This window comes from Cyprinus carpio, chromosome B16 (assembly GCF_018340385.1).
Source record: "Cyprinus carpio isolate SPL01 chromosome B16, ASM1834038v1, whole genome shotgun sequence".
Classification (NCBI taxonomy): Eukaryota; Metazoa; Chordata; class Actinopteri; order Cypriniformes; family Cyprinidae; genus Cyprinus; species Cyprinus carpio.
In genome coordinates, this window is record NC_056612.1 from 28,309,141 (window position 1) to 28,319,767 (window position 10,627).

Below are 10,627 nucleotides of genomic sequence, written 5' to 3' on the forward strand. Positions count from 1 at the left end.
CTGGCAGTAGCTGGCAGGCACTGCAGCATGAAACAAATCACATCAGAAAAGGCATTTAATTGACATCTAGTTTCACTGTGACAATAACTATCCGTTGGAGAATAATGGTCTTAATGAACACTTGCCGTTAGTTTGCCCCAGTAAGTCAAAAAGGGTCATAAAACATTTATTGCCAGTCAGCTTGAGCTATAGCAGAACTATAACACAATAAATGCTTTAAATTAATTTGCGAAAATGATAATCTGGAGCCAGATATAAAGCAGATCTGTTGACTGTATCCTCGCATTTCACGGGGGGGGGGCTACTCAGTCAACAGCACAGAAACCCCTACAATTAAAATACATAGGAATCCTTTTATGTATTTTAAAATTAAATTTAAAAGAGAAAAAAGGATTAATGCTTACTTATGAGCGGCTAGTTGTCTATTTTCCGCTTAGATCTCTTCTAACTATTAATATTGTAATTATTATTTTTTTCAGTTTTAATATTTTGTATTTTGTGTGTGTTATTGTATTTTTTTTAGGGAAATAAACGAATTTGTATTAGATTTTCATGTAGGTTGTTATTTCAGTTGAGTAGTTCACTCTTCAAGTCAAACTTTTTGTATTTCGTTTATTAGTGAGTTTCGGCAAAGAAGCCATTTTTATGTAAGATTAGTTTAAGATCGATTTTACATTGTTTGACATTTGATGTTTAATTTTCGTGTAAAAAAGATTTGAATTAAATATAAATTCTGTAATTTCGTTTTGGAGTATTTCTTAATTATAATCTATATGTAGGAGCATTTCATTTAATTTTTATGTTGTGTTTAGTTCAAGGCACCATGCTATTTTTTTTTTTACTGTAGCGTTTACTGTATTTGTCATTCTATAATTATATTTTATTTTAGATTTACCAAAAAAATTTTAAAAAATAGTTTAGAATTAAATTAAAACATTTAAGAAAATTATATAAAAAAATAAAAAATAATAGAATAAGATAGTATAGTTTATTAGTTTATGTTTTTTCTTATTATTTTAAAAGAATGTTGAGGTTTTTTACTAAACAATAATAATACAGAATGAAACTAAGGGCAATGAGCAACAGTCAAATATAAAGTTTAGCACCATTATAACAAAATTACAAAATGACTTTATACAATTAAACCAATTACAATTAAAATATTTCAGAGAGCGCTGGGTATTAAAAGACAATTAACACAAAAATAATAAGTAATGCAAAAAACAGCTTCAATAAATAATAAAGACTACATGCAAATCATCTTTTCTTGCCACATGTACGGTCTCTGGCGACGAGTCGTCCACCACGGATGTGGAGATGGCTGGAGACTTACTAGTCTGCCCTGTTGACCCCCAGTACTCATCCTGAGTGAGAGAACCACATCAGACGATAGCTGATGACTTCTACCCTCACAGTATAGGCCCAAGAACAACGTGCTTAAACCCCCTCACGTCGAATCAAGAGCTGTCAAGTTTCAGACAGAGTCGGTGGCTTGAAGCTCTTCCTCCCCCCTCCTGAAAAGCCTGCAGGAGCCGTTCTGCTGAAGTGACAGACAGTGCTGGAGGGCCCGTTTTCCCGCCCCATCCAAAGTGAGGACACATCTGTACAAAACAGCACAGAACAGTTACATAAACAGCAAAATGAGATACAAAGAAAATTAAGTGTGTTTTACAAAACGAATTAACACTGTATGACTAATTTTGTGCTGATCCCAAAAATAGTGGCTTTTACTCTTTCACATCACACTTTCTCACAAAATATGATGCATTTTATAGCATTTTTGTTCTCCATCATTTTTCCATCATTAAACATTTGACTTTTTGCTGTTTTGAGATTTTCGTAAGTGCATTAAAACCACAATATACAATTTTTAAAAATCTTCAATCTTTTGTTTTTGTGAAAAATAAATGATGTGGTGTTTTTTTTTTTTGTTTTGTTTTTTTTTCTTGAGCATCATCAAATTAGGTAATAAAGCCTTCTTTTGCAAATTAGCAGAAATGTTATGACTACCAAAATAAATCAGTTGTAAAGTAAGAAAACTACACTACTTTTTTTTTGCATAGTTTTGCATTTCTACTATTTTACAAAAATTATGAGGTGTACACATTGAAAATACATTTAGAATTAGTTTGTTTTGACCAGCTCCTAAAATAGCGCACTGCCAGAAGTCAACAGAGACAGCAGAATCAGCACAAGGTCTGCTTGTGTCGTATGTACCTTATGTTAAAAGTGTTTCACAGGTGTCAGAAAACAGATCAATCAAAACATGGAGCACATCAGACGTCACCACAGATGAGAGCCGTGAATGAATGTGTGACGTGACGACAGAATATCAAACACCATCGTATCGCTCCCAGTGGGGTCCAAACCTCTGAGAACACTAGTGAAAATGATGCATTTCTAGAAACATTTGCTACATTATCTGTGTCTCGCCGGAGCTTCGTGGAAATAAACCCAATGACCATGTTCTCCAGAATGATTTACAATCCAAAGAGCAACTTTGAAGAAAAATCTGACCATCTCTGCAGTCACATGATCAGCGACGCGCTTCTTGATTCGAGCACAATCTGAACAAATCATGATTCATTTTACGTCATAACTTTCCTTAATTTACAATTTTTACATTTTTCAATCAATTAAAATGTGCAACATTTCCACACGGTCTCTACATTTTGGACCCAATGTGAGCATTTCATGAATACATCACTGCATTCGTCTTTAGCCGAGTGAATTTGACACATCATAAAGTGTTTATCTCTAGTCTGTACAAGCCAGCATTGATAAAAATGGCATTGTAGACACTCAGATGTTCGTGGTTTTTGGTATAATGGTTTAGTATATAAATACCATGGGATATAAATAGAGTAATCATTCAGTACAGTGAGTCACATACAAGCTTTTCTCAGAACAAACTGCACTTTTCTAAACATGTGCTTTCCTTCCTTAAAATACATAACAGCTGCTTTGACATTTGGTTCCTAATGCGATGACATTCAGACATCTGAAGTGTGACTGAAGTGTCAAACACTATACAAGACTGTATATCCAAAGTCACATAGCTCTCAGATCAGCATGCATTACATCTTATTAAGACGTTTACATTTATGCATTTTAGCAGACGCTTTTATCCAAAGCGATTACAGTGCATTCATGCTATACAGTTTTTTTTTTTACCAGTATGGTGGTTTACATATCACATATCATATAATTACCTATCAAAAGATAGTTCATTTTATCAGTAAGAATATAGTGTAAATATGAAATAACCTTCTGAAAATGTCAGCTTCTTTGGCGATTCCATACGGAAATGTAATATATGGCACATTGCCCAATATCAAGAGCGAGATTGCCATATATGTTACCTACAAGATGATGTATAATTTTTACATACGTACATTATAGATGAAGATATAAGCTTATAACATATAGAATCCTCAAAGTTAAATCTGTACATGTACATGTTAATAATATCTATATAATGATTATAGGTATTATTTAAAGCAACAATGTGTCAACAATGTATATTGCTAAATCTGTATGTTTATATATGTTTTGTAATACATTTTTTAAACTCTCTCTCTCTCTTATACTGTATATATTACAGATTCATAAGCATAACAATACATATACTCCCAAAAACTCATTATAAATATATATACAGTACAGGTCAAAAGTTTGGAAACATTACTATTTTTAATGTTTTTGAAAGTTTTTGAGAAAGAAGTCTCTTCTGCTCATCAAGCCTGCATTTATTTGATCAAAAAAATACAGAAAAAAAATGTAATATTGTGATATATTATTACAATTTAAAATAATTGTTTTTTAATTTATTATACTTTAAATATATCATTTATTTTCTGTTGATGCAAAGCTGAATTTTTAGGATCATTATCACATGATCCTTTAGAAATCCTTCTAATATGATGATTCATTATCAAAGTTGGAAACAGTTCTGCTGCTTAATATTTTTTTTCAGAACATGTGATACTTTTTTAGGATACTTTTCGATGAATAAAAAAGTAAAAAAAATAAGAAATTAAAAAAAAGCGAAGCTTTGTTTTTAAAATATAAATATTTTGTAATAATAATATACAATACTGGTCAGTAATTTGGGGTCAGTAATTTTCTTTCTTTCTTTTTTTTAAAATAAAATCAATACTTTTATCCATGCAAGGATGTGTTAAATTGATAAAAAGTGATAGTAAAACGAAAATATATTATTAGAATATATATTATTAGAATTTTTTTTTTTATTTTGAATAAATGCAGTTCTTTTTAACCTTTTATTCATCAAATATATTAGACAGCAGAACTGTTTCCAACACTCATAATAAATCAGAATATTAGAATGATTTCTAAATGATCAATGTGATAGACTGGATGTTACATGTGACACTGAAGGCTGGAGTAATGACGCTGAAAATTCCAGCTTTGCATCACAGGAATAAATTATTTTTTTTAAAGTATATTCAAATAGAAAACTATTATTTTAAGTTGTAATAATATTTCACATATTACTGTTTTTTTTGTATTTTTGATCAAATAAATGCAGGCTTGATGAGCCAGAAGAGACTTCTTTCAAAAAAATTAAAAATAGTAATGTTTCCCAAACTTTTGACGCTGTACTGTATATATATAGCTGACACAAATATATGTCAATATATGAAAATGTTCCAATTTCTAATAGGTTTCCTGTGTTTTTACTTCATATGAAAATATATTTAATTAATGGATTAATTTATGAATTTAATGCATGTACATACATTACATTTGGGATTAGGATCAGCCAACACTTCACAAGAGTAAATCACATCTTCACATATATTAAAATTCATGTGAATCAATAATCTTATCTTGAGCTGCATAATTGTTCAACCTTCATAATTGATGTTTTTATGATCACCAATCTAACAATAATATAGAAAGATGACATCAAAATGGATTTCAAATTGGTCACATTTCATTTGAGGGTCTATAAATATAACGCAACATTTTAAATTAATGAATAGCATCCACAATCTTCATAATTGAACCCTCTAATGCCATTATGACAAATCAAATTCAGCATTAAAGACCCTGAAATGAACGGCTCCCAGTGTTACAGATGAAATGACATCTGAATCATCACAGACGGCACTAAGGCATCACAACACGGCTTTACCTGAAGAATCAAAACTCTGAGACATGCTAAGAGGCCGAATGACTGCAAGAAAACAGGCAAGGGTTTAGATTCACAACCACAACAGCAGAAGATCACTCATTCAGTGAAAGTTATCGTGGATACTGCTAATAGCAAGATCAGACTTGCCATTTCATTCTGTTTCAGTGTACGCGGATGGACTGAATAATACGAGAAGCTCGTGATAATATCAGCCATGTATGAAGCAGATATACGCCACACACAGAAGCCGCTACTTGTGTGGCTGCTGCATTGCAATCAGATGGGTTTGTCACCGAGTCTGATTACAACAGCGAGCAGTAAGCGTGTGCAGTGACCTTCATACATGATCCATGATGCACATTCATCTGCTCTACCAGACCTGATGTTTATGTTCATCTCTAGGAGTAACTTACATGCATGTATTGTTACTGTAGGCGTGTGTGTGTGTGTTAAAGTCTCACCAAATCGACTTCTGCGGATCATATCGACACACACCTCACCCACCTCCCTATAAGATTTGATCTCCTCCAGAATGCGCTCGTGCAGGGTGGGAGGATGTTCGGCCTGCGGTTTGAGGTTTACGTGCCCGCCACACTGAAATCACACAAAGATATCAAGAGTCATGCACTAAAGCACTGCAGACAGCACATGCAAGTGAACTCCCTTTTAAGTGAATGAACATCACTCACGGGGTTGAGAGGGGGTCTGGACCTGATGAACTCCAGAATAACCTCATGAGCGCTCTTCTTTAACCGTGGAGGAATATCTCCATTCACCTGAGAGAGAAAGAGACAGACAGAGAACACACACACACACACACCTACACTGTAAATAATTCCCAAGTCTTTTTTTTAACCATAAAGACTGTAAAAAATATTACGGTTAAGTTCCCTTATTATATATGATGCAAAACTGTAATAGATCTCATAGGACATTCCATGTACTTTTACATAAAATTTTTTGGAGGCAAAAAAGAACAGTTTTCGTATAATTTAAAGTAAAAAGAAAAAACGAAAAAAAACAACATCATAATACCCCCCTTCACAACACTAGATGGTATCTTGATGGTATCTTTTTTTAGTTTTTGTTTTGACGTAAATTGTCTTATGTTGTTTTATTGATGCATATTACATTATTTTAGTGTTGTGTGTTACCATGATGGTGCTTTATATATTTGTATTTGTATTTGTATATTTACTTATTTATATCTATGTCTCTTCCCCACTTGTATTAATCAGTATATTATACAGGTACAAAATAGATTTTATAACTTTAGATGGAATATTAGCAATATATCAGTTAATGAAATACAGTTTTTTTTTTTTTTACTGTAAATTCGTTTTAACCTAAAATCATGCAGCCATATTATTTTTTAGTGTAGTAGAGACTAATTTTTGGTGCAAACCTCTTATACCTGCAGCCACTGTCTATTAATATAGTTTAGATATAGTTTGTCGTGAACAAGTGATAGATATTTGCAAATTGTTTTGAATGCAACTTCTGAAATTTTTTTTTGGATCTTTGATTATAAAGTTGATGTGTTACATAAACAAACACACAACACCATACCACAAAAAAATTTTTGCTCAAAAAAAAAACAACAAAACATGAGGCTATGTGAATGCATGAACTTAGCAAAATGTGCACCTTCAGTGCAACTTTGGATAAAGTGACCAAATGCATAAATGCAAATGTATTGTAAATGAAATATGCTGTTACAAATTAATTGGTTGAGAGTGAAATCAAGTCTTCAGATGGTTCTAAAGAGATCCATAAACGCCAGGGAAGCTCACCATGACCTTGCGTAGCTTGTAGCGCTTGTAGCGGATGTCGTCCATGAGCATCTCGTACGGCGTGAGCTGGAACTCGATCGGCAGCGGGTTATACTGCCGCTCCTGCACCTTCTTCAGCTTCACGCCGTTCCTCAGATCTCGCATCACCTGCACCCAGAACCACGTCTGACCGCAGCACACACGCACCAGAGCGTTAGACAGACTATTCCAGAACATTCCAGCGCATTTTCAACATAACACCCATCATAGTATTCCCAGGGAATGCATGAACATGATCAAATGGATCATTCTCATGATTGTGACCCTGGACCACAAAACCAGTCATAAGGGTAAATTTATTAAAATTGAGATTTATGCATCATCATAAATAATCTCTCCATTGATGTATGGTTTGTTAGGATCTGACAATATTTGTCTGATATACAACTATTTGAAAATCTGGAATCTGAGGGTGCAAAAAAATCCAAACATTGAGAAAATCATCTTTAAAGTTGTTCAAATGAAGTTCTTAGCAATGCATATTACTAATCAATCAAAAATTACGTTTTGATATATTTACAGTAAGAAATTTACAAAATATCTTCATGGAACATGATCTTTACTTAATATCCTAATGATTTTTGCCATAAAAGAAAAATTGATAATTTTGACCCATGCAATATACCCCAGCGACTTAAGACTGCTTTTGTGCTCCAGGGTCACATTTATGCTTCTTTATAAGTATCAACATCCCAGCTAGCAAAAATATACCCATTACGTAATGAAAACATTATTTTTGATGTTTAAAATGACTAGTATTTTAAGGGACCATTAAGTGAACATTCCATTCAGTCATTTTGGAAACATTATGGGAACGTTACATTTGAAAGTTCTCCCAACATTCTAAAACAACTAGTAACATTTAAAAACTGCTACATTAACATCCAACTGAAATATTTCAGGAAAAAAGTTCTATTAACGTATACGTTTTTGTGCCAATATTTTGAGAACATTGTTAAAGACCAGATAACTTTGAAAGAACATTCTTTGAAAGAACGTTTGTTCATAACTTTCATAACTGTGATCATCTCAGATGCTTCTCCTTGAGTTACATTGGAGAAATAAAAATAAATGCGTCAACTTTTTGTAACGTGGATAGCAGCTCAGATCAAGTCACGTTTATATATAATGTGACGTTTATACAGATCATTTCAAAGCAGCTTCACAGTAATAAACAGGAAAATAACAGATAAAGTTGCAAAATTCATCAAATCTGCTCTGCAGAAGACAATCGTGTCATTATGTTGCAAAGTTCAATTATGCTCAGCTGTAAAGCAGCTCAACAGAACAGAACAGTGTCATTATCCAGATCAGTTCCAGTTTTGTTGTCATCATCTGATGTGTCAGTGCTAGTGTTCCTGAATCTCACTGATTATTAATTGTATTTTAAACTAAACTGGATGGGGAACAAATAGAGCAAATCAAAAGTCTCTGTTCTTTGAATGGCAGGTCACTTACCCAATCAGAATTCTGCAGCTCGTTTAGCTCCCTGCCAGGTTCGTCAACAGAGTCGCCCTCCATCTTACGCAGATTCTGTCCAATCAGAGCAAGACACAACATTTCAGAGAGCAGCTGAGTCGAGCAGAATCCTCTCTATAGATGCGGCAGCTGACCAAGTCTATTATTACACCCGACAATTATTTCACCACAACAATAAAAGAAACAAACACCACAACAACAAAATAAAAAAACAATAAAATTACATATTTACATAATTTTAACATTATTAACTTTTCCTGACAATTAATGCCTTTTTGCACATGCACATTTGTTTTCTTTTTATGAATTTACAGAGTAATGAATTTACAGGTGAGATAAATTATTATTATTTTTTTTTTTTGCTATAATAACTGTGATTTTCCCCTGTTTTACAGGACAACAGAACTTCCTCATATTCACTTGTTATGCATGTTTAGTAATCTCCCAGAAAATATGGAAATATAAAAGTAAATTATAATTAAAAATATTAACAAAAACTACAATAGCAGCATATCAATGATAGTAAAAAAACGGATATAAATAGTATACATAATATTGAAAACTAAAATTACTAACAGGAAATAAATAAATAAACTAAAACTGAAATAGAAATAAATCCTAAATAATCCTAAATAGTACTAAAAACTAATAAAATGATAAAACACATGATGAATTTATTAAAAACTAAAATGAAATTAAAATGAAAACGGAAAATATGAAATTAAAAAAAATAACTCAAAACATTAATACAGACTATGATAGCATACAGATAAAGCTAAAAAACTAAAATAAATAGGAATGCATTTTGCAAAAGGAAAATTAAACCTGTATTTTTATTTTATTTTTTTTGCATTGTGACATTATCTTCCTGACAGTGAATGCCTTTTGCACATGCACATTTGTATTCTGTTTATGAATCTGCAGAGTAATGCATTTACAGCTGAGATAAATAAAGGACTTTTTTTTTTTTTTTTTGCTATAATAACTATGATGCTTCACTGATTTACTTTCGATTAACACAAAGAACAGGACAAAAGAACCTCCTCATATTCACTTGTCATGCATGTTTAGTTTTGTTATTTTATCTTAAGTCAGCTGAGCCCAAACGGTGGCGTCATTATTTAGTTTGGAAAGAAATGGCTTCATGGTGCGGTAACAGTAAACCCTCGTGGTAACAAGCACAGAGGGAGACGGTTCGTGAAGGCGGAGAGCCTCGTCTCATCTTACACACAAAACCCCATAAAGAGGTGCTGTAGAGCCACAACAGGCACAGATTGTCCTGTCAAAAACAGTAGAGGATGACATGTAAACAGTTCAGGCTTTAAAGAGGTCATATCAGACTTTTTTCTTACAGACTTACTGTGCCTTTAAGAATTCTATGCAAATGAGAGACAAATGAGATAAAATACATTTCCATCTCTCCTAGATCTGGGTTTTATGTTTCTCTAAGGCTAACACATAAAGGGCACAATCAAAGGAAACATGCATATGTCATCATAACAGCTAAGATCAAACAAGCAGTTAAACCAGCTGCGGCCCTCCTCCACCTCTGACATCATTACATGTATTCAATCATAAACAATCTGATGAGAGCAAGAGCAAAATCGTCAAACCACAGATCAGGAATGTTATCAATAATAACATATACAGTATAAATATTTTTTAAATTATTTAAAACATTTTTGCAAATAGAAATAAAGCTGAAATTAAATAGAATATTATCATTTACTAAAACTAAAAATAATAAACCATAAAAAAATAACTACTTGAAATAAAATGAACATTAACTGAAATAAAATGTAATATTTAAAAATGTAAACTTATTTTATTTCGGCTGGTTGCCAATGCAAAAATTCTCATTTCTGTTTATCTAAAACTAAATAAACTAAAACGGAGAATTTAAAATGTATAAAAATTAAATAGACATATTTAATAATAAAAAAAAAAAAGTAATTATTACAACTTTAAAATGAAAAAGAATAATAAAAGAAAAACAAAAATTACTAACTGGAAATAAAAACTAATAAAATTGACAAAAATATATTCAAAATATTACCAAAAACTATAATAGAATATAAATTCTACTAAAATAATAATAATGCAAATATTAGATGAAAAACTAAAATTACTAACTGGAACAAAAAGAAATTAAACC